A 24,142-nucleotide genomic window follows, 5' to 3' on the forward strand; every position below is an offset into this window, starting at 1 on the left:
TTGCAACTAAACAAATAACACCATCACAATTTTGCAAACATTAGAGCTGATAATCACTAATAAAAGGATGGGGGGAGGGTTGGATTCTGGTAAGTGTTCACAGACCCCTACTGTTGAACCTTGTATCCCAGTTTATAACCTGATTTGTGGTGATATATTAAAGTCAAACAGACGAGGGCTAATGTACGTATTAGCCTGCATTAGGAAAGATTCTGAATGCTGACAATAGGAAAGCCATATGTGCATGAACCTGCAGCTACATGCGTACAATAATTATGGCATAGGTTAGTACGAAGATATGCCTCAGGTACTGTATTTGGTCAAGCATAAGATTTACAGAATACCTCTGGTTAAGACTTGAAATTCCAGAGTGCCTTATTGCTCAGACAAAACTGGCAGTATAGTTTGTAAATGCATATAAAATTCTACTAAAAGAAAACACTGCAGATATTTTACAGAATTAAATTTAGTTTATGGCAAGGTAACTAGAAACACAAATAGGTAACACAATCTCAATTGGTATTTTTCCTGATTTGTCTGCAAGTTAATTAATTCCAACATAGACTTTTAAAGACTACATTACATTTATTCTAACATCTGATACAGTTTACACTGAAATGAATGTTGCCCCCGACCTCTGTTCATTTGGCAGTCTAGGGTAAGCTGGTGCCATATAGGGAGAAACAGGGTTGTTTGATATAACAGAAATCAGTCTCTTAATCTTCCCTCACACAAGTAATCCTTACACATGCAAGAAGTCTTGCTGCAGTCATGTGATTATGGGTTGCAGCATGTGACCCATATATAGCAATTCATACAAAAAAAAAACCCCAATAGTAAAGTATTTCAATTAAAAAATCAAAAAGGTTTTCAAAATGGGTTTATATTTGAAAGGCTTTAGAAAAGTGAATTTTTCTGAAAAGGTTTAATTTCTGTCTGACTGGCACTGACTGTTCAGCAGCAGTTCTTGTGAGCACTGACTCTTGCAAGGTTTTTAATGCTACAGTGTGACCCAGGAGGTCACAGATAGTGATTTTAATTATGTTGCTTGATATATTATGCCCTTTCCTACTACTGTCTGTGTTAAAGCAGTGCTTGAGATGTTGCATGGACATATGGGAAGGCATGGTGCATGGCCTGAAGAGTTTACAGACTGTAAAAAGAAAAAACACAGGAAGGGGTAGAAGTAGTACAATATACTAGTCCTTCCATTGTAGCAAATCCCCTAAGTCACGTTCTCCAGATCCTACTTCATACAAGCAATCCAGAATGTGTTCCAATGGTGGCATAACAATTTCAAGGGGATACACATAGTAAGCCCTCCTTGTCTGTGTTTAAACCAGTGTTGCTCACTAAAGTTCTAGAGTTTCTGGCTCATGACATAAGCTGTATTTAGAACCCATTGTACAAGCTATTTCTGAAAGCCAATAGAAAAGAACCGGGTCCACAGCTGATAGAAACTGTCGGTGGGAGGGCTTGTCCCCAGCTTGGGGAAGGCAATATACCCAGATTCTATAAAGAAAACTACAACATGCCCATTCCTCAGAAAAATGTCAACTGATAATAACAATACGGCCAAATATCATCCAAGATCTAATCTTTCATTCCTGATCAACTATTGAGAAGTTTGTCGCCAACTCTCAAAGCACTTAAGAAAATGCATTAGTTGCTCTAGTGGGCCATCTCTCCCTAGCGATGGAAGGTTATGCCAATATATTAGATATGTCCACACCTTACAGGAAGTGGCTCATGTAGTAATGTGGAGCCAGGAGCCAGAAGCAGCAGGAGATGGCTAAGACAGGCACAGGCTGGAGAAAACAAGGTTAGAAGGGATCAGACCTGTGGAATGGACACAATCAAATGGAGAGCACAACTAGAACTTCAAACTGAATCTAGGACTCTGAGTCTCAATATTTCTTAGCTATCAGCACAGATCAGCAAAGTGTGTGTGTGTGTGCGTGTGTGTGCGTGTGCGTGCGTCACCCTGCTCGAGTGGCACATCCACGCAGATCAGATCAGTTTGCTGCTGCTACCAGCTCAGTTACCTCAAGTTGCAGAGATCCAAATCCTGATGATGACTCAATCAGGGGGTCATAGGATGGAATTTGTTTTTTCACTGTACAAATTGTACTGGTCCAGCACCCTCAGGACCTGACTAATCCCAAAGCAAGGAATCTGCCAGACCAAGGGAGGTCAATGCTGACTTCTCTGCTGCTGCAAGCTGCAGGGTTGTGCTCCAACGACTGCAGAGGAGGTGGCATTGACCAAGTTGAGACAAGAGGTGCCATGGGGAAGAGGCAGACACCGAACTCTCTACTTCTACCCCCCAAGCACCCCCATTCCCACTCTTCCCCCTGACTCATTCCCTGAGCTTGAACACTGCAAATGATCTATTGCCTTTGCTCCAGAAGCTCTGAAAAGGTAGGGGAGGAGTTGCTGAGCACAGGGCCCAGTTTTTCCCCTGTGAGTGCTCCAGCTCGCGAGCACCCCCGACGATGTCCGACCACAGATATTGCCAGACTCCATAAATCCAGACTCGTGCCTTCGCCTCTGTAAGGTTGGAATGCCAGAGCCAGCTTCCTCCTGCGGGGGAGGATGGGAGAAGGGAGGAAGCAGCTCCGTGTGCTGCCACTCCTCCCCCACCTCCTCGGCTGGGGGAATTGCCGTGCAGGAAACTGCTTGCCTGGAGGCTTTCCCCTGCTGCTGTCATTGGCTGGAATCACAGCCAACAGGAGCAGCAGGGAGTGGTGCCTGGGAGCAGTGGAAGACCTGGAGCAAGGTAAATGCCCTCCTACTCACCTCATGCCCAGATCCTGCACCTCATCCCCCTCACATGCCCCTCCTGCAGAGACCCTCTGCCATCAGCACACTCCTGCATCTTCCCTCCCACCCAGACCTCACACCCCCACCCACTCCTGCACCCATTTTGTCATCATGGGTAGTTGCTGGTCCATGGATCATCATGGCTGGTGCTCCACGGGAAGGTCTGCATTGAACGAGGTGGGCCACAGGCCAAAAAGTTTGAGAACCACTGTCCTACACAAACTTCTTTCAGCCTCTTCTGTGTGTGCAAGATATAATGCTTAATAACATAGTATTTTTGATAGGGCTCCTGGCTCTTTCATTGTTCAGGTGGACAGTGCCCAAAGAATAAATCAGAAATGAATAGCATCTGCCAGAGCTCTACCTCATTTGTTGCCACAGTCAGAAGGTGTGTGTACTGAATGAGGCAAGATACTGCAGGAAGAGGTTTCATGGTCAAATAAAGTCAATAGGTCAGCTATGAATATACAAAGTCTTCTAAAAATATCAAACAGAAGGCATCTTACTTTAGGCACCCAACATCAGCAAATAATTTTTGAATGTTTTTTTCTCTGTACCTCAGATTCCCATCTATAAAAGTTGGAGAACAACCTTAATTCATGGAAGGGGGGAATTATAAAGATAAATTAATTCTGATCCATGAACCGTGCATACAGTGATCAACACTTTAAAAACTCCATTGGGAAATTAATAATTCTGCATTTAACGTGAGGTCTGAAGAATGTGCAACAAATAAGTGCATACACATTGAACAACAAAACAAAATACCATATAACTATCCATTCAATAAGCCCTATCTATTCTGTGCTCTGAACAAGATAGGGCCGTATGATCATGTAATTAAAAGACTATCAAAATGCATACACACAAGTAGCTGACTTAAGCAATTTCAGTTCTGGCACTTTTGAGAGCTTTCCTTAGCAATATTAAAGATCCTTCAATGTAATTTTCTGTTCTGTAATTTAGGCATTATTTAATTTACGTTTCCAATGAGAAAGATAAAATGTAGACATGTATGTTTTACAATATATTAGTGCATATTATATTAATATGTGTACACTCATGCATATGCATACATATTAATTAGAATGGTAGAAAGGAGCAAGACCATGAGACTAATAAAACATTTAAAAAAGGTTGAGTCACCTGTGTTCTACTGCATTTGTAAAAAAGCTCTAGGAATACACACAGCTTCAGTAAAACTTCTCTTGGGGTGACTTTCTTTAATTACCCCAACTTTTAAAATACTTTCCAAACCTAAAACATTTCTAACGTGAGTAGATGTAAATTAAACATAATAATTGGAAACAGAAATACACACACTTCACACATACTAAAAGAATTCTACTGCTTTTAAATTATGAATTCACAATATACAGCAGTTGACGAATAAGCTAGTATTTTATCTACCGTCCTGAAAAATAGCTGAGAGGGAATAACAGTAACATGTTTTAGTTTCCACGTCAGACTCTGGGACCAATTCAGCTAATATCACATTGTATAATCTCATGCTGCTATAAGAGCCAAAAGTTTCATTCAAAATCTTTTCAATTATCAGATCTGGAAAGCTTTTCAGTCACTTTAGTTTGAGAAGAATTAAAAAAAAAGAACCCACAGGACCAGAGATAAGAGGCCAGAGGCTTGAAACATTTATCACTCATCATACTCTTCCCTCTAATGCTAGGCTAGCATCTTTACAGATTCAATAGAGCCTACATACTTTTTTATGAAAGGATTAAAAAGCACCCGAGGCAATTAAAAACAGAATCAATGGGGTTAACCATTAAACTCAACAACAAGGGCATCCAATCCTTATGGAGTATGAAAGTTTAGAAACAGAAACATCCAGGGTGGAGGGGAGATTCCCAACTTCCCAAAGGGACATTTGCTCCTAGCTCTGTAGGACTCTAAAATATGGATTTTAATGACATATTTGTGGATGAAAAAATTAGGTAACATTAAAAACTAGCAGGCTTCTCCTCCAGCCCCTATAAGCATTGTATAGCTGCATTCGTAGCAACTAAAGAACATGGCTTTACTGCTGGAGGGATACTAGTAGTAGTTCCCATAAAAAAATTCAAGCACTCACTAAAACATTCCTAGAACAGTTTTTTCACATAAACGCATGGCACATTATAATGCAGTGTAATGTAAAAATCTTAATGGCATTCACTACAAATGGTCCACCACTCCCCAGTCTCACGTTGATGATACCTTTAATATCATATATCACTGACAAATATTCTGCCAATGCAGCATGCCCACAAGGTGGCCATTCTTAAATGAGCAGTGGACCAGAAAGTTCCATATGGGAGTATCGGATATAACTGTCCAAGTCAGGACTCAATAACCAATTGTTATAATAATAAAACAAAAATCCTTTCATAAATCAATGGCCTGGGTCTTGGTCTCATTTAATTCAATGGCAGTTTCCCATTGACTACTACAGGAGAAAGAGCAAATACAAAAACTTTACTTAAAAAACAAACTGAAGTGTATATCCTGTAAAACTAAATTGAAATCCACTAGAAGAAGCAAAGCAGTAATAGAATTTACTATATGTCAATAATTTTTAAAAGTATTCTTGTAAAGTCTCCCGTGAGTCACCAAGTAAAGAAAACATTGAACAAGACTTCACACAAATCTCAATTTTCAAATATCACTGAGATGATGAAGGGACACCCATGCAGTCCACTCACTAGCCTAGCTTGCTCATCGCTGTCCTAAGCGCCTCTACCCTTCTTCTCCTCAACTTCCTATTCTCCTACATTCTGTCCACCACCAGTTCTAAGTGTATAGATGCACCTTCCTGGCAACCCAGTCTCATTTATAATGCATCAGAAAATGGGGGGATTTGTACGATAAGAGTTGTTACTTATTGTTAAAATCACAGAAAATTTCCCTCTCCCTCCATTACTGCATCCTTCCATCATTCACCCACTTGGAGAAACTACAATTGCCTCTTTCCTGCTTCCACCCAATTCCAAACACACTACCACCATTGCCTTTTGTCACCTCATCCTGCCTCCTCATCTAGCTTCAAAGCCACTCCTTTCCCCCACTGTAACCGCCTCCTTTTCAGAGCATGCTTCCTGTCCACCATAAGACTTCCTAAGCTGCTCCCTCCTTCAGCTTCTCTCCCTGCCCTGCCCAGTTCCAGATCCATCTCATGGGCTTTCTCCACAATGCCACTCTAGAAACATCTCAGCTACGTCTAGACTGGCATGATTTTCCAGAAATGCTTTTAACTGAAAAGTTTTCCGTTAAAAGCATATTCGGAACAGAGCATCTAGATTGGAATGGACGCTTTTCCGCAAAAGCACTTTTTGCGGAAAAGCGTCCATGCCAATCTAGAGGCGCTTTTCCGCAAAAAAGCCCCGATCGCCATTTTCACGATTGGGGCTTTTTTGCAGAAAACAAATCTGAGCTGTCTACACTGGCCCTTTTGCACAAAAGTTTTGAGCAAAGGATTTTGCCTGAATAGGAGCAGCATAGTATTTCTGCAAGAAGCACTGATTTCTTACAATAGGAAGTCAGTGCTTTTGCGGAAATTCAAGCGGCCAGTGTAGACAGCTGGCAAGTTTTTCCAGAAAAGCGACTGATTTTCTGGAAAAACTGGCCAGTCTAGACACAGCCCTCTTGTCCCACCTATACCACCACTGCCACCTCATTTATTTTCTTACACACTTTCCGTGGCTGGTTTCCCTTCTGCCAATGTTATACAAACAGTAGCATCTCAAGCTCTGCCTCTGTGCAAAGTAAAACTAACCCTTTGATGGTTGAAAAGGCCTTGCCTCAACCTAGGCTGTTCTGGTGATGGCTGTACTAATGAGTGCACAGGAAAGAGCACAGGAAAGTGCAAAGGGCTAAAGAAACAAAAGCTGTGCTGATTGTTTAACAGCACTGCAGAGGAACCAGGAAAGACAAAACAAATCTAAGCTTTAAAAATGTTTTAAGTTTATACACAATTATTGCTAGAGAGTAGCTAAGCCTTAGTTTTACTAGTCCCTAATTATCAGCTATCCTGTAACCATCCCTTACTGCTGCAGAAAGGCTTGACTGAACCAGGACTGGGCAAATTCCAGCCCACAGGCTAGTTCCAGTCTGCGAGGTTAGTTCCTGATGGGCCCCCACTTCTAAATTTACCTGCACCTACATAGGCATCAGGCAATCACAACTCTCATTGACCACAGATTACCATTTGTGGTGGGAAGTGGTGTCCCAGTGCATGCCGCTTCCTCCCACTCCCACCATTGGCCATGAACAGGGATCCACAGCCAACAAGAACGGTGACTGTCCGATACCTGCAGAGGCGCAGGTAAACATAGCAGAGGCAGCCCGCAAGGGACTAACCATGATGGGATGGCAGTTTTAATTGCCTGCCCCTGGACTGAATAGTAATCAGTATAGTCTAGGCAGCAGGTCAGAGCTCACCCTGTGATTGGCTTCTGGGAATCAAGAATACTGCAGATCCACTGATCTGATCTGCCTTTGTAAATGCAAAAGTAAGTGAAGCTTGATAAAAATGATAAGTGGCTGAAGTCCAAGACCTATGAGGAGAGGCTGAGGGAACTGGGCTTAGTTATTCTGCAGAAGCGAAGGGGGGGGGGATTTGATAGCAGCCTTCAACTTCCTGAAAGGAGGTTCCAAAGAGGATGGAGCTAGGCTATTCTCAGTGGGGGCAGATGGCAGAACGAGGAACAGTGGTCTCAAGTTGCACTGGGGGAGGTCTAGGTTGGTTATTAGGAAAAACTATTTCACTATGAGGGTGGTGAAGCACTGGAATAGGTTACCTAGGCAGGTGGTGGAATCTCCATTCTCAGAGGCTTTTTAAGGCCAGGCTCGACAAAGCTCTGGATGGGATCATTTAGTTGGGGTTGGTCCTGCTTTGAGCAGGGGGTTGGACTAGATGACCTCCTGAGGTCTCTTCCAACCCTATGATTCTATAATTCTGTGATTTTACATACCCTTTCACAGGGTCGTGCCCTACCACCTTTACACTATTCCTTTTTTAAAAACACAGAACTTTGAACAAGCCAGCAATGGAATAAGTTATACTGAGGAGCTTACAAAGACTTACGGAGGAGAAACAGAGTTGGCTGGATTTCTGGGGAATCATGGGGTTTTTAAGATTCTAACTCCACAGCATTCAGAGTTTAGCTCTAAACCAAAATGATCCAAATTGAACATATCTGAATTTGGGAAGTTTGGCTCCAAAATTTGTGCACAAGCCGATCTCTATTCCTCATTGAACAGTTTAGTTTATTCTTTAATGACATATTTAGCCAAGGAATTTGCCTGAAGTAAGAATAATCAATGTTAAATTTAAACCAGTGCAGCTGACATGGTTGTTAGAGAAGTACCCACAACCTTGTTTATGAGAAAGACAAGGAGAAAAGAAACCAAAACAGTTTTAGACCTATCTCCAAAAAAGTATCACAAAGAATAAATTGAACATGCACACATGTAGCCCAATTGCAATACAGATAGATCCTTGACCAATGTTAACATTTCTGAGGGCTTCACCCTCAGTTTTACGGTCATTTTTTTTCCTCAAGACTGATTCAAGAAAGAAGATTTTAATTAACCATTCAATTTTTTGCTCACTTAGCAAATAAGTTACCAACATTACCAGAGTGTAGCACTGAAGGGTGTTGGAAAGCTGAAATGCATGGGATTTATCAAAACCTCATGCCACTCTTTATAGAAACTCTCTTGTTACTAAAGAGGAAAAGTAAACTTTTGAAGTTCGGTGCTTATAATTAAAGGGTGTGTCTGCAATATCTGAAGTTTCTTCTATTTCCATTTGAAACCATGTGAATTATATCTTCCTGTTTTGATGACAGGCCTCCTGAAGAAAGGTCTGAGTTAATTATAAAATTATCCCATTACTCACCACAGGTGTCCCTCCTCGAGCAGGAAGGAACTTCAGCACAGAGTGCTGCATGTAAATCCTTTGATCACACACACACAATTCCACTTCTGAAACATAAATCCTCCTCTTTCACTGTATTTACATGACTCATACCTGAAATGAAGAGAGCAGGACACAAACTCTCAGTAACCTTATGTCAATGGAAAAGTTTTAAAAAATGCATTTAAAATAATTAGCCATGTCCCCAATCTCAAGCTGGCATCAAAGTCCAATGCATTGCTGTAATAAGTTTCAACAGCCCTTGATAAACATTCATTGACAGAAAAAACTTGTATGTAGGGTTGTCAGATAGTTGAAACAAAAATACCGAACCCCCTACCCACCGCCCCAAAAAACGGGGAAAAATTCTGTTGAAGGGGAAAAAGGGGGGAGGTGCAGACCAAAGTTGTTGAGCCACAAAAAAAAAAGACTCCAAGACTTAAGAAAAAAAATTAAAAGAAAACAGTATTAAAACAGCATGTCCCCTTTAAGAGTGAGTGCAGGGATAGGAACAGGGGAGCGGTTGAGCACTAAGACCCAGGGGAAGCATTGCTTCCCTTTGGTTGGCAGCCATTTTGTGCCGGCAGCCTTGCGGAACCAGGTAAGCATGGGGGCTGGGGGTGTTGGGAGCCGGGGGGAAGAGGGGAGGCCAGGTGCTGAGTGTTTGTAGGGTTGCCAGGTGCCTGGCATTTTCACCTCCTGGCCGGGGGAAAAAAAATCAGAAAATACCGGACATTTTAGATGTCCGGTATTCTCTGAATTTTTACCACCGGACAGGAGGCGAAAATACCGGACTGTCCGGGTGAATACCGGACACCTGGCGACCCTACTTGCATACTTCAAATTAAGTTAAAATAGAAGTTAAAGTTAACTTAGAATGTTAAAATAGAATGTTTTGTTACATACTGCAGTCTGGATATTGCTTCAATTTAATAGAACTAGTGCAAAATCTTAAGATGCTTTTCTTACAAATACTTCGAAGGATAAAACATAACCAAGAATGTGCTATTAAGACAGGGCCTCAAAAATAAAATATATGCTCTACCTCCACCCTGCAGAAGAAAGCCAATACATGCCTATGCAACACAGTCGCACCCTTCAATAGATAGTGATAGAAATGTAGCCGTGTTAGTCTGGTGTAGCTGAACCAAAATACAGGACTGTGTAGCACTTTAAAGACTAACAAGATGGTTTATTAGATGATGAGCTTTCGATATATATTCGTGACTATTTTCTTCCACTATTTGATCTGAGGAAGTGGGTCTGGCCTACGAAAGCTCATCATCTAATAAACCATCTTGTTAGTCTTTAAAGTGCTACACAGTCCTGTATTTTCCTTCAATAGATGTTTTTCTTGGTGCTGGCACCCTTTTGTAGTCTCCTATTTTTAATTATTTTTATTTATTTTACTGCATCAGCTCCATAAAACAGGACAGACAGCAGTGACCATCCTTTAATGGTTTTGGATGTTTGGAAAGATAGGTAGAATTACATGTCTTGTAAGATTAGCTAGTTCCCATGCATTTCTTCCACAACGGAAGGCACGCTTTCACTATTCTTGAAGTGGAGAAACAGAGGTGCAAGCTGAATTGTGCTGACAACAGCAGAATTAACAGAGTCTGGACTGTTCAGCAAGACTTACCCCTACGTAAACACTAATAAAATTAAATGTAAAACACACTCAAAGCAGACAGCTGACCCACAAAACATCCTGGCTTGTCTGGTAAGTAGCCTACATCCATCTTCCTGATCTGAGGGAATCTGTGATTGTTTTACGTTCTATGGCTATAAATTAATTTTATATACATCATTGGAAACCTGGGAATTCCACCTTCCCAATGATGTACAATAGTATTTTTCAGCCCAACCAGTTCAGGAAATATTAGACGTGGAAAACATTTTTTTATTTGAGGTTTAGTTTGCACTCAGAACTGTCAATGCTGGAGTGGGAGAGGAGGGGGAGTGGAGGAGCAGATTGGACAGCAGCCCTTGGCCCCACTTATTTATAAGGGCCTGGGGCTCCAGGCCACTGCCACAAGGACTACTGAAGCAGCTGCAGCAACCAGACTCCAAGAGCCTTCAAAATACTGAAACAGCCCTAGGCGGTGCAGATTGGACAATGCTAAAAGGCTGCTGGCAGAGGTTAGTCCCCAGCCCTGCCCTTCCATGCAAGACCCCACCCCTTCCAGGGGCCCACAGCCACTTTCCCCCATACACCGGAGGCCCAACAATTCTGTTGGGAACCCTGTTTGCACCATTACCAAGTACAGTACTGCCATCTCAAATGCTTGTCAACAATCACATTTGGCAGCAAATCAACACCATGACTCCCCAGCAGAATGAATTTTTAGATCTGCTAATATGTAGCTGTATTTCCTGAGCTATGCTGGGTGTTTCCTTTTAAACATTACGTTTCTCATTCTTAATTTAAAGTTAAATTCTGCGCAGAGATGCTCACTCACATACAACTCCTATGGATGCCAGTGGAAATTGCAAATACATCTATGGTATAATTATGATCAGTAAATTAATATCAGAGTCAGAGTTGAGGGCCAAAAGGGGCCACCAGATTAGCTAGGCTGTGGTTCTCAAACTGCAGTCTGCAGACTGCTAATGATCTACAGCCACCTTCCAGGTGGTCCACAGCTCGAGCTCAGGCTCTCCCATCCCACCCTCTTTCTCTCCCTCCCTCTCTCCACAGCAAGGAGCTCTTACTGGTGCTCCAGCCTCGTCCCCACACCTGCGATCTGGCTCATGGGGAAGTGAAACCAAAAGCAGCTCCAAGTGCTACCTCTCCCCCTCCCCCGCCAGCTGGGGATCAGCAGCGCATAGATGAACTGCCCCCACTACACACATTGGCTGGAGTTGCAGCCAATGGGAGCAGCAGGAATCCATGCCTGGGACACGATGCCTGAGAGGGTTTTTTGCTTCTCACTTGTGTGGTCCCCAATTGATTTTTCTGTGGGTCAGTGGCCCCCTGTCCAAGAAAGGTTCCCCATCCCTGCCATAAAGAAAAGATTGAAACCTTTTGTGTAAGACATAAATTATATTTTACTTTATTTAAAATGAAGTTTGATAAACTAGCATAAGAAAGTTAAAGCACTTAATTTAATATTTCCTTTCTTACTGGTTAAATTAAACTGCTCTCCCTAGCCGCTGCACTAGCAAAATGACTCGGGTGTAATTACATAATTAATGGAGAGTTTCCATTAGCTAAAAAGTTTGAGAACCACTGATCTAGTCTGACCTATTGTATACACAGGTCTCCAACATCAGCCAGCTATCCACACACTAATGTAACCATTGAAATTAGACTAAACCAATACAATCCCCCCAGGAGATTAAATTGCTGTGTGTTACAAGTGAGATATGGGGTGAGGGTGGGAACAAAAGTACAATGAAGTCTCTGTGATGACACAGAATTAGGTGGGGAAATGTGCTGTTGGCAAGCATGCTGGCAAGCAACTCTAATTCCACTTTTCAGGAAAAGGTGAAAAATTCCTAAAGTCGCTGCCAATCTGTCTTTCTGGAAAATTTCTTCCCAGTCCTTCATATGGCGACCAGTTAGACCTCAAGCCTATGAGCAAGAATGACCCAGCCAAACAAAGCACTTGTTTTCAGGTCTTTTTGTATTACACTGACTAAAGAATCCCTAATAAGAGTCTCAGTTTTCACATTTTAGGACCTAATTCAGCAAAGTAATTGTGTGCACTTACATCTAGTAAAGCAGTGTTTTACTGAACAGGGGGCTTTACAAATCTTTTACTGTCTCCTTGTTAAAAAGTGTAATGAACACAAGTGTTAGGCTCAAATGCCTTTTAAAAAGTCCATGATCTGAATCTCTGTAGAGATTCATTAAGAAGTAAACTATCCCCTTTGACTTCCCTATGTGCTAAAAAACCTACATGAAAGCCTTGTTATAAAAAGCAAAAATGTATTTCCATTGAGCATATCTTACCTATTGTGTGATAATGCAGACATAATCTTCTTGTATTACAGGTAATGCAAAGGTGTTATAGACACTGACATACATTATTTTTATTTACACACACACACACACACACACACACACACACACACACACACACACATACACTCTCTCTCTCACATGAAAGACCACATGCAGTAAGAAGTGGAAGAAAATAAACTTAAGTAAACATTCTTGTCTGAAATCCACAGAGTGTTAAACACATTTCTTTAGCTCTTTGAACAATAGTCTAAACCACAGACGCTGAAGCCTGTCAGATATGAAGTGTCCAAAGATTAAGACTCAGCAGCATACCCTTGAATCACATTCCAGTTCCATTTAATGATAGTCAAGTCAAAGAAAAGGCACTTTTGCTGAAAACATTGATGCCAAAAATGCCAGGAGAAAAACATTTTCTACAATGAGAAATCTTTCATTATTTCTATCCAAGGACAAGAAACAAAAATATAATTTTATATAGGATTAAAATGTCGTGATTAGTTAAGCTCAGAAAAGTCTATGGAGCCTCCTGTCATGGTCTCCACCCAAAATTAGAAGTATGAGAATTAAAAAACTGGAGAAATACAAACTTTCCCATTAAAAAAAATGACCTACGCAAATCAGAGAACCCACCTGGAAACAGACTACATTACACGTAGGGTCTCAAACTATCTAGGTATGACAGCTAACAGGGAAAGACGAAGATCACCAAATTATACAGGGCGGATATGAGTCCACAAACTCAGCAACACCATCAAAAAGTATAGCCACAACATTTTTAACCCATCTGTTTTACAAGGAAGATACCATTCTGCAAAGATACAGTGATGTAAGGGTTACATACAAGGTCACTGTCATGGAAGTATGGCAGCTTGAGAATTATGTAAATGAGGTGGTTTGGTAAGTTGTGATGAGTTTTTATGGAGTGTAAAGTCTTCATATATACTGAAATCATGGTCAGAGTAACTGTAGTAAAATGCTATGCCATTGCATGCTACTTTTAATTTAGTTTGCATCTGAAGTAGTTAGAGCACTTAACAGATAAAGATTTCCTCCTACTATAAACTTACCTGAGTTTATGTGACTGAACATAAAATGCTGTGCTTAATGCTGTGCCTTGCTAAGGAATGCATTACATATTAAATCAGTAGTGGATAAATAAAAGATTATAAAAGTTCCAGTCAGAATGTCCCGTCTTCAAATGCAAAGCAACACATTTCTATCTGTAACAACTAAGCCTGCAAGAAGAAAAAAAACACACACACAGAAGTTTATGAAAGAGTCATAAGGGATTGGACTACTTTGGCAGTCACAACAAAGATTGCAGCTAGCTAGGACGTAGAAGCAATCAGCATTCATCTTATTAATCATAAAAGTATTCCTTGGATCCTTGAATTTAATTATCAGAGCTCAGCTTGTGGACGAAGGGCATGTTCTGCAGTTCTGTATGCCTCAGATGGAAGGGATCACTATTAGAAGATTTTACCACTTGTAAAAAGTTCAATCTGAAAATTATCATAAAGGTCCACTCCCGTACACTTTGAGCTGACTGCCAAGAAATTTTCAAAGGCCAGCTGCCACCTGTATCTGAGATAGAGTCTTCAAATATTCAGAAAAGCACACCTTGAAATGTGTCAGCAGCTGATGTGAACAAAAATAACCCAGGAGTCTCTCAGCTGAGCAGAGTTAAAAATGAAAAGAAAAAAAAACCAAGGGCAGCAGTGTTGTGACTAAGCTTAGGATCAAATCTTTAGGTCCTTATGCATGCTCAACTCCAACTGAAATCAAGAGAAATTTAGACTTAGGATTTGCCTATAAAATTTCTAAGAGCAACATTGCCAAAGTGCATCATACTTGCCTCCATTAGTGTGAATGAAAAATTAAACATGCAAATCATCTGTGTAAGCAATTTTTGTTGTTGCATTCTTTCATTTATGGACTCACATTTTAGCATTAATGCAGGTAAATCCTACCACTTAAGTGCAATATACTGCATACTTCAAGGCTATGGTTTGAAAAATGGGCCCTGAAAGTTTTCCTGCTCTTGGGAGATCTAAGTTAAGCTAGCCTTTAGGCAAAGCACAAAAAATAACATTACGATTTAAGATCATCACAGAGAAAGAGAAAAGTAAATTTCATTATCTATAAAGTCTCTGTTGAACTTATTCATGGCACTGACATCTTTATGCAGTATGCAAGATAGTGACAATGTAAAAAAAGGGTGAGAGAGATGTAAACTTCTGCTCACTTCATCTTTTACCCAGACAACAATCTCAAGTTTCTTGTAACTGCTGTTTAATAGAATAATAAAACCAAGATCTACTCTTGACTTTCCTTCTCCACACAAGCTTTATCACAGGCCTGGGCAAAATACAGCCTGTGGGTCGCATCTGGCCCACCAAGCCACCGGATCCAGCCCATAGAAGCTGTGGGGAGCCCCAGGCAGGATCCCCTGCAGCTGCACACGCTGCTCAGAAACATGGCTGTGAGGCACTTTCTCTTGAGTCCAGAGGGGAGGGGGGCGGAAGATTCAGACACTGCTCCTACCACCTCCAGCACAATCCCATTGGCTGCTTTCTGGACAGACACTGGCCAATGGGAGCTGCCTGTTTGAATAACAGACAGCCACAAAGCACAATTCTCCTGCTCACTCAGGCTATGTCTAGACTACCCTGAAGTTTCAAAAGAGGATATGCAAATTCTGCAGGAATTTGCATATCTTCTTCAGATCTCACTTTCGAAAGTGAAAGTAGTCAGGACGCGATTTATTCGGCAACAGCACCCCCATTTTCGAAAAGCCACACTTCCTCAAAAAATGAGCTTTTGAAAGTGAGATTGGAAGAAGATATGCAAATCCCATGGAATTTGCATATTCTCTTTCAAAACTTCAGCATAGTCTAGAGGAGCCCTCACTCAAAGCACATGCCCAAGCAGGCAGAAACATTTTAAGCTCTGCAAGCCTTTAGCTCTGCAGGCAGCCAGGCTGGTAAGTCTCCTGTCAAGAACCTGGCTCTGGCACCTCAGCCTCTCCCTTCCCCAACCCTCTACCCCACACTTCTGCCCCGCTACTCCACATGCACCCACACCCCCTCCCAGATCTGGCACCCCAATCTCCTACTTGATATCACAATCCCCTCCTACTCTAGGTCACATCTCAAAACCCTGCACTCCAGTTCCCTGCCCTATGCCCTGCCCAACTACCTTTTTTGCCCAAACTCACTCCCAGACTCCATTCTCCCTCCTGCACCCTAATCTTTACACCAAGCACCCTTCTGTACCCAATCTCCATCGCAGACCCTGCACCTCCTCCATTAATACCATGGAAGAGTTGTGGCCCTTGACCACTTTCAAAAATCTTAGGAGTGCCCCTTCCTCCCTCCCTCCCATCAAAAATTATTGCTCACCCCTGCTTTACCTTCTAGTGGACAACAACCACTCAACATTCTTTAATACTTTATTTAAAACAAGGTACTCCCCCAAAACAAAAATTCAAGAAAACAACTCAGCCAGGCCCAAGCCTCCTTTTGAGAAGCATGATACAGTCAGCTATAAAACATTTGTTTATCATCAGTATGTTTCAAAAGGAGATATAGTTTGTTTGGTTATTGATATTAAGAGCAGGATTTAAAAAAGAAAAAGAAATAAGCAGAGTCAAGTTTCCTCTCCACCAGTCTACAAATGCCACCAATATGGATACACTCTTCACCCCCCTCTTACTGGTATAGCTTTGCATGGACATTGTTACAGGCACAGTGTCTCACTCTCTGGGTTTGTTTCCACTATTGGGTGGATCTATGCTATGGCAATCAATCCACTGGGGGTTTGGTTTAGTGCATCTAGTAAAGTCCAGCTAAATTGACTGCCGATTATTTGAGCATCGACTCTAATACTATTCCAGAACAAGATGATTCAGGGGAGTCAACAGGAGATCTACTTACCAAATGGTAAGTAGATCTAAGCTATGTCATTTGGAGTTATGCTACTAACATAATTCCAAGTTCATAATGTAAACTTGCCCTCAGGGTATTGCCCGGAAGGTGTAATTTCTAGGGATGTTAGATATCCTGTAACTGCATGAAATCTTAGCTGTTACAAGACTATTCGATAGTCCCTGGAGGTGGAGTCAGCAGCCAGTGCACTCTGGCCCCACTCCCAGGGAACCCCCTGCCACCCCACGCTGCTTCTTCTGTATAAGAGGCAGTGCGGGGTGGCAGGCAAGAACCAGTCCATGAGGGAAGCCAATTTAAAAACCAGCTTCCTGCGCAGACCAGCTCCTGATTGCCACCCTGCAATGCTGCAGAGGCAACAGCATGGGATGGCAGCAGCCCCTGTCTGCAGGAAGTCTGAACTCCCCTCAGACAGAAGCTGCTCCACGGCAGCAGCCCTTGTCCATGACCGCTGCCATGGAACAGCCTCTGTCTGCGGGGAGCTCAGACCCCGCCCAGACAGGGGCTGTTGCTGCAGAGCATGCTCTGTCCACGGTGGGCCCAGGCTCTCCACAGGCAGAGGCTGCTTCAGAAGCAGCCTCTGTCAGTGGAGAGTTTGGACCAGCCACAAACAGAGGCTGCTCTGTGGCAGCCTCCGCTGCCCCAACCCCAATGTTGCTGCCTCTCAGAGGCAGCAGCGTGTGGAGAGCAGACGGCACTGAGGAGCTGGTGTGGAGAGGAACCAGTGTTTAAGCCATCTCCCTCTAGCACCAGCTCCTGGCCCCCTGCTTCTATAGAAGGGTGGGGGGGGGGTGAGAGGTCCACAGAAGCCGATACGCGGGGGGAGCTGTCTTGAAATACTGGCACCTGCCTACCCCCCATCACCCTCTGTGAGGTGGGGAGCAAGCTGATCTGGTGCTTACGGGGAGCCAGTTTTTAAGCCAGCTCCTGATGGGCACCGTCTGTCCCCCTTCCACCTCCTGCCCCGGCTGCCTCTGATGCAGAAGCAGCAAGTGGGGGAGGGGAAATCCATGCAGTTGACAAGATTAACCAATAAGCCCAGGCTTATCAATTAATCGTGTAGTCATCTACATGATGACATCCCTAGTAATTTTCAGCATGGATAAATGGGCCAACACTTGCTGCTCTATCCCCATGGGGTGGGATGCCAAGGCTCAGAGCTTCCAGCCCACGGCCCGGAGACTTGGCACAGGCCAGATGAAATGAAGAGCAGGCTGGATGTGGCCCACAGGCTGTAGGTTTTCCACCCCGTTACAATAAAATGCTATTATTTGACAGGAGCGATAAGGGCAAAAATTGTTCTCTTTGCCCAACAGACAACCCCTGAAGTGGAGTTGCCATCATTTGAATTCCATTTTTCCCTCAACTTGTCTGGATTTACTATTTGTTGTAGATCTCTTCCTGACATGTTCCATCCCAACAGAAAATCAACAGCTCAGGGAAACACTGTTTTTCTTAAAAGTGCTTATAAAATGTTTACTTTTAATTTGCTCAAGTATGTGCTTCTGAATTTAAACTTGAGCTATTCAGATTCAGTACTGAACTCTCAAATCTGATAGCCTGTATAAACAACACACTCCATTTCTTTAAAGCAACTTTCTCTATCTTTTCTCTTAATTCATTACAAGATACAGAGTTTAAATAATTTCTCTCTCATTGGCACATAAAAAGCCAAGCCTCTTTTTATCTTATTGCTTTATTCCCAAATAATTAACATGTGCACGTTTCTTTCTTTCCACATGCACATATGCTCACATGCTCCTTTGCAGGAAGGTAAGTCAGTTGGCTTTAAGATGTTCAGTGAAAACTGCATCTAACGTGTATACACCAGCATCTGGGCTGAGTTTGGTTGAGCGCATAATTGGACACAGATTTCATACCGTGAACAGATGGAATTCCCTCTTTTCCTTTTATTTCCTTTCCCTAAATCACATTGAGGACCCATTCACACCCTTACCAAAACTGAACATATCCCACAGTGGTTAGTAATAAGGAGGCAGTCTGTAGCAGCATGGTGCAGAATGACTACACAAATAAGCAGACTAGAACTGCCTGAGCCTGTTCTACCACTAGAGAATTTCCCATGGTTGCCACATTCTAATGCATGACATTATGCTGCCTCTGCCTCCTTGGCAGCTGGAGCCAATACATGCTCTTTGGTGGTGGGTCAGGGGGCACGCTCTAGATCTTCACATGCCAAGACGCATAAAATCAATGTTAATGCCCAGGAGAAGTAGCTACTCATGCAGAAGGTCACTAAATGCCAGTTGCTCTATAGCATTGAAGTCTTGAAGGGAAACCCTGCAAAATCGATATGAGCACCTATCTGGTCCTCTAACACCATCATGGGATATTACAAAATGGCACAGAAAGTCAAACACAAAACATCATAGAATTGAACACGATTTTTAAAAGTATATATTTTAATTATATGAGAGCGAGCCGGCCACAGCATTTATTTATTTATTTATTTTAAAAAATAAGGTCATTTTTGTACCGATAACAGAGATTGCCTATATGGTTCATTAACAAAAGGAAAAATAGACAAAGAGCAGAAGAGAAAGCAGAAGAGCAGAAGAGAAAGAAAAAAAAAGACATGATGTTAACAAGCTGCTGAAAAATCGTAGCTTTACTGACGGACAGATGACATAGACAAACGTGAAACCATGTGTCACATTTCTGGCACTATTTCCTTGAGAGAAAAAGAAAGGGGTTTTTTGTCAACCCACAGCTGACAAATGATAGTCACATCACTCCATTCACTTCTGAAAGGTGCTCTGATATTATGATAACAAGGGCAGTTTAAGAACTACAATTGAATATAATCGTCAAACAAAAATTTATCTTTCCTCTGTGTCTGATTGAACACCTTTAAAAAAAGCAGTTGCACTCAGTGTATTTTGAAGGATATAATGGGTTGAAAACTAGTAAAATTATCAACTATCATTTTAAATTTCCGGAGTTTTCCTGGTCCTGCTTGCAGACTAGGCAGCTCTGCAGGGAAGCATGTATTCTTGGTCTAGCAGTAGTCAATCAGCCAAGAGCAAGGTCGGGTGAGTTGTTCCTGTCTTAGAATGAAGCCTGCTCTCTTTTTGGTTCTCACATGTTAAGTTTCTGGATTTTAAGAAACAGAAACTGTAACCTTCCAGTAAGAGTATTTTAAAAGATTTCATCCAACTTCTTTGTTTGCATGCCATGAACATAACAGAGGATCACTATATTGTTAGTCACATGCTCGCTTCTTGAAATGTGGATAGTGCAGGAACTGACTGAGAAGACTGGGCATTTCCACATTACAAACTGAACTTTGCCTATATTAGGTTGACTTGCAGCCACCACAGTAATTACAGAGGTGATTCACGTCAACACTACTTTCCTTCAGCTCCTCTGCCTCACAGGATTCCAGAGTCCAGGCTGGCTGGAGACCAAACCTGAATGTTTTTACCACAGTTAAAAAACCCATTAGCCCAAGCCCCCGTCGGCTGGAATGAGCCAACTGCACGTTTTTAATTGCAGTGTAGGCACACCCGTATATCTCTTCTTTTAGATTGATTGTAGACTCAGGTAGACATCACAGAACTAACCAATCAGATGCACCAGATGCTTAATACAAATTTGATCTCTATTGTCTAGCTGACTGTAGCACTTATGGAGAAAAGCCTCTCTCTCCCATCCCAGAGATTCCGGTGCACTGCAAATTCAAGGAAGGAGAGGGGAAGAGAGGGAGACTTATTGCCTTAGTGGATAGGGGAAGCAGTTAATGTGATTTATCTTGATTTTAGTAAGCTTTTCAGAGTCACCTATGACAATGCCACAAACGAACTAAGGAAATGCTGTCTACATGGAGTTACTCTAAAAGAGGTGCATAACTTGTTTAAAAAAACATAGGCAAAAGTTATCAAATGGTTTGCTGTCAAACTGAGAGGATACCTAATGGAGTCCTTTGGGGGTCTGTCCTAGGTCTGATGCTATTCAATAGTTTCCATTAGTTACGTGGATAATAGAGAAAACTATGCTTATAAAATTTGCAGATGACACTAAATTGGGAGAGGTTGCAAGCACTTTGTTGGACAGGATTAGAATTCAAAATCATCTTGACAGACTGGAGAATTGTTCTGAAGTAAACAAGATGAAACTGAATAAAGAAAAGTGAAAGTACTTCACTTAGGAAGGAAAAACCAAAAGCACAAATACAAAACAGGGAATAATCGTGTAGGCAGTTGAACTGCCAAAAAGTATCTAGGTATTATAGAGATCACAAATTTAGTTATAGTGGACAACATGAGGCAACTGAGAAAAAGGGTAATTTATTCCACTCAGCAAGGGTGCAGCCTCAGCTGGAGTACTATGTCCACACACTAAGAAAGATGAAGACAAATTGAAGCGAATCCAAAGGAGAACAACAAAAATGATAGAAGGTTTAGAAAACTTGACCTATGCTGAAAAGTTTAAAAATGGGCATGTTGATAGTCTTGAGAAAAGTAGACTGAAAGGAGACCAGATAACAGTCTTCCAATATGTTAAGAGCTGTTACATCCTGAACTGTGATCAATAGTTTTCCAGGTCCGCTGAAGACAGGATAAATAGTAACAGGCTTACTTGCCTGCTGCAAGGGAGATTTAAAATAGATACAAGGAAAAACTTTCTAGGTACAAGAAGAGGTAAGAATTTACATAGGTTTTTTGGGTTGTTTGTAATAGAACCATAATCGAACATAGTCCTAATTTTAGAAACTGGAGATCCAATGTGGACCAGCAGTGCCTACACCTTATACTTTTTCATCTGGTCCTAATAACAAATAAAGTCATTTATTTCTTCTACGGATCACTGGCATTTACAAAAGAGAGGCGGGAGTCCAGATGTGCTAGTTAATCAATCTAACCAAGGCTTTTAAGTGCACTTCAGCAAATAGTCACATGAGGAATAATGCTCCAGATTTATAGTAATCTCCATTTATGTGAATCTCTGCACAGGCATGGAGCCCATCTTAGTTTGAAAGCCTAATTTTTTAAATTCCACTTGTCCAGAGTAAGTTTTTGCTTTTTCTCAGCTGCCACATGAGATATTTTCAGTCTTGTTTAATGTCAAATACAATCTCTGTGGTGTGCCCAATATGTTGAAAAAATTATTCCTGAAGAGTTCATTATTTTAAAATTGACCTATTATGCTGATAACCCAAGATATGCATTGTGTGTATCTGCCACTCAATTGCTGGTTAGAGCCCTGATTTACACAGTCGACCTGTTAAGACACAGAACCCTTGCATTAATTAGTTCTGCGGCATAATTAATTCAAAATGAAAAGGTGACCTATTTTCTTTTTTCCTTCATCCTTTTTTATATGTGCCTATTCTTTCAGGTTTTTTTACCACAGCCCCAACACACACCAGTCTCTGAAAATTAACTGTAAAACAACAATCTACATGGAATACATATTTCATTTAATTTGCCAAACAGATTTGCATTGCCATGCTTTTTTGTGCCTCTGCCTGAAAAGTTCATTTTTTGCAGGGCATAGCATACATCAAACAGGGATCTCAGAATTGAAACTGGAATCCTATTCCTCCCAAATTAAAAGTTGCATCCAGTTTTGCTTATACAAATCCCTCTCTATTTGCCAGTGAATGATAACTGTGCAGGTCTTCCTTCATGACTTTTCAGATACACCTTCTATTTTCAATGTGCAGCAGCCATTGAGAAGGTAATTGATACAGAAACCACTCTCAAAGAGAAACTCAGTATTACAACAAGCATGAGTGACTCCCCACTCATAGATGCCCCACTGCATACCTAACTAGAAACTTGCCTAAAAAGTACCACTTCTTTGACTTTGCCTACATCTAGCTCAGTAGCAGTTAAACTGTGACTCTGTGGTTAAGGCAGCTAGGAGAAAATTTTGCTTCAGGCTACCCAAAAAGCAACTTTGTTTCTAATGTGCATGTTTATTTGTTAAAATGCATTTTAAATACAAAATGTCACAAAAGGAGACTAAACAAATTAGGAAAAGACAAATCCCATTGTATTTATATTTCTGCATCTTTCCTCCTCAACATTGGGGACCTTAGACCAGAGCAACCAGGGAGGCTGCCCGGGGCAATGTGCTAATGGAGGTGCCTATGAATAGTCTTACCTGACCCTACCTGGAGCTAGACAGCTATGCAGGAAGGGAACACAGCAGTCAGCTCAGCCAGGGTCAGGGAGGACAGAGGTACTCACTCCCTTGTCTGGTAAATCCTCTGGTCTGGTGGGAGCAGCAGGGTGGGTGCTCCGGGTAGAATGCACTTTTTATTTTTTACAACTTTGTATGAGATATGTTTTAAGCTTATTGTCTTTTTATAATTTTCACAATTGTGGGAAATTATGGGGAGAGGTTGGAATTTTTTAAAGACAGATGAAGTTGAGATGCAAAGAGTTCAAGCTTTAAAGCTGTTAAAACACAGAAAGACAAGGTGGGTGAGGTAATATCTTTTATTATTATTATTATTATTATTATTATTATTATTATTATTATTATTTTGGAACAGCTTTGGTTGGTGAGAGATCAGCCCTTTTGAATTTCACAGACCTGGAGAAGAGCTCTGAGGAGTTCCAAAGGTTGTCTCTCACTAATCATATTTGGTTCAATTAAAGATACTACTTCACTCACCTTGTGGCTCTCATCCAGGAACCAACATGACTACAACAAAACAGCAAAACTCACTATATCACATGTCAAGATCTACAAAACAAAAATCCTAATACCAGACATGATTTGTTGATTTAATTATTCATTCACGCGTCCATTTGTAACAAGCCCAGTTCGGAAGTTTATATCACTGAATTTTATCTATAACAAATTCTCAAGCAGCATTTTTCTTACTTTCCCTATCTGTAAATAATTTAATTATTACTGATGGAAATATTTCAGGATTTCGGTGTACAGGCAGTCCCCGGGTTACGTACAAGATAGGGACTGTAGGTTTGTTCTTAAGTTGAATTTGTATGTAAGTCGGAACTGGTACATATTGTAGAGGAAACTCTAGCCAAACATTTCTCCAGAGCTCAGTTTTATTCTCCCACACCTCACTTCCCTCTGTCCTTTATTCTCAAGCTGAGGTGTCTGCTGAGAAAAGCCGCTCTGCGTCTCCCTGGTCTGCTGGGGGGGGGGGGTGCTAGCTTCGCGTCTCCCTGGTCTGCTGGGAGGAAGCAGCTAGTGCGGGGTTGCCTCACCCCGTTTGTAAGTAGGGATCTGATGCAAGTCGGATCCATGTAACCCGGGGACTGCCTGTACTGTGAAATCAGCAGCTAATTTCTAAATTATTTGCAAAAAAATCAAATAACCCCCAAAACAAAACAAAATCCAAGATATAAGGTGCCTAAATATCCTCTGGAATCACAGTTAAACTTGCCTCATCCAGCCCCACCACAATCTGAAATAGCTCCCCTGCGAGTCAGAAGTGGCCAGAGATCTACAGGAGGGCCATGGGTAAGATGCAGCGTGCATCTGACACCA

General features: G+C 41.7%; 1 protein-coding gene across 23 annotated transcripts in view; it reads right to left on the minus strand.

Moving 5' to 3' along the window:
* The window catches only part of LOC149525314 (uncharacterized), a 398,451-nt gene that overhangs the window by 199,195 nt on the left and 175,114 nt on the right, over window positions 1-24,142 (minus strand). For 17 of the 23 annotated variants that reach the window (XR_016348815.1, XR_016348814.1, XR_016348819.1 and 14 more), the window contains one exon: window positions 8,720-8,851. The exons of the other annotated variants lie outside the window; for them this stretch is intronic. The gene's annotated coding sequence lies outside the window, so the exon portion shown is untranslated. The remainder of the gene's footprint in view (window positions 1-8,719; window positions 8,852-24,142) is intronic. 23 annotated transcript variants of the gene reach the window in all.

This window comes from Pelodiscus sinensis, chromosome 2 (assembly GCF_052426305.1).
Source record: "Pelodiscus sinensis isolate ZL-2025 chromosome 2, ASM5242630v1, whole genome shotgun sequence".
In the NCBI taxonomy this organism is placed as follows: domain Eukaryota; kingdom Metazoa; phylum Chordata; order Testudines; family Trionychidae; genus Pelodiscus; species Pelodiscus sinensis.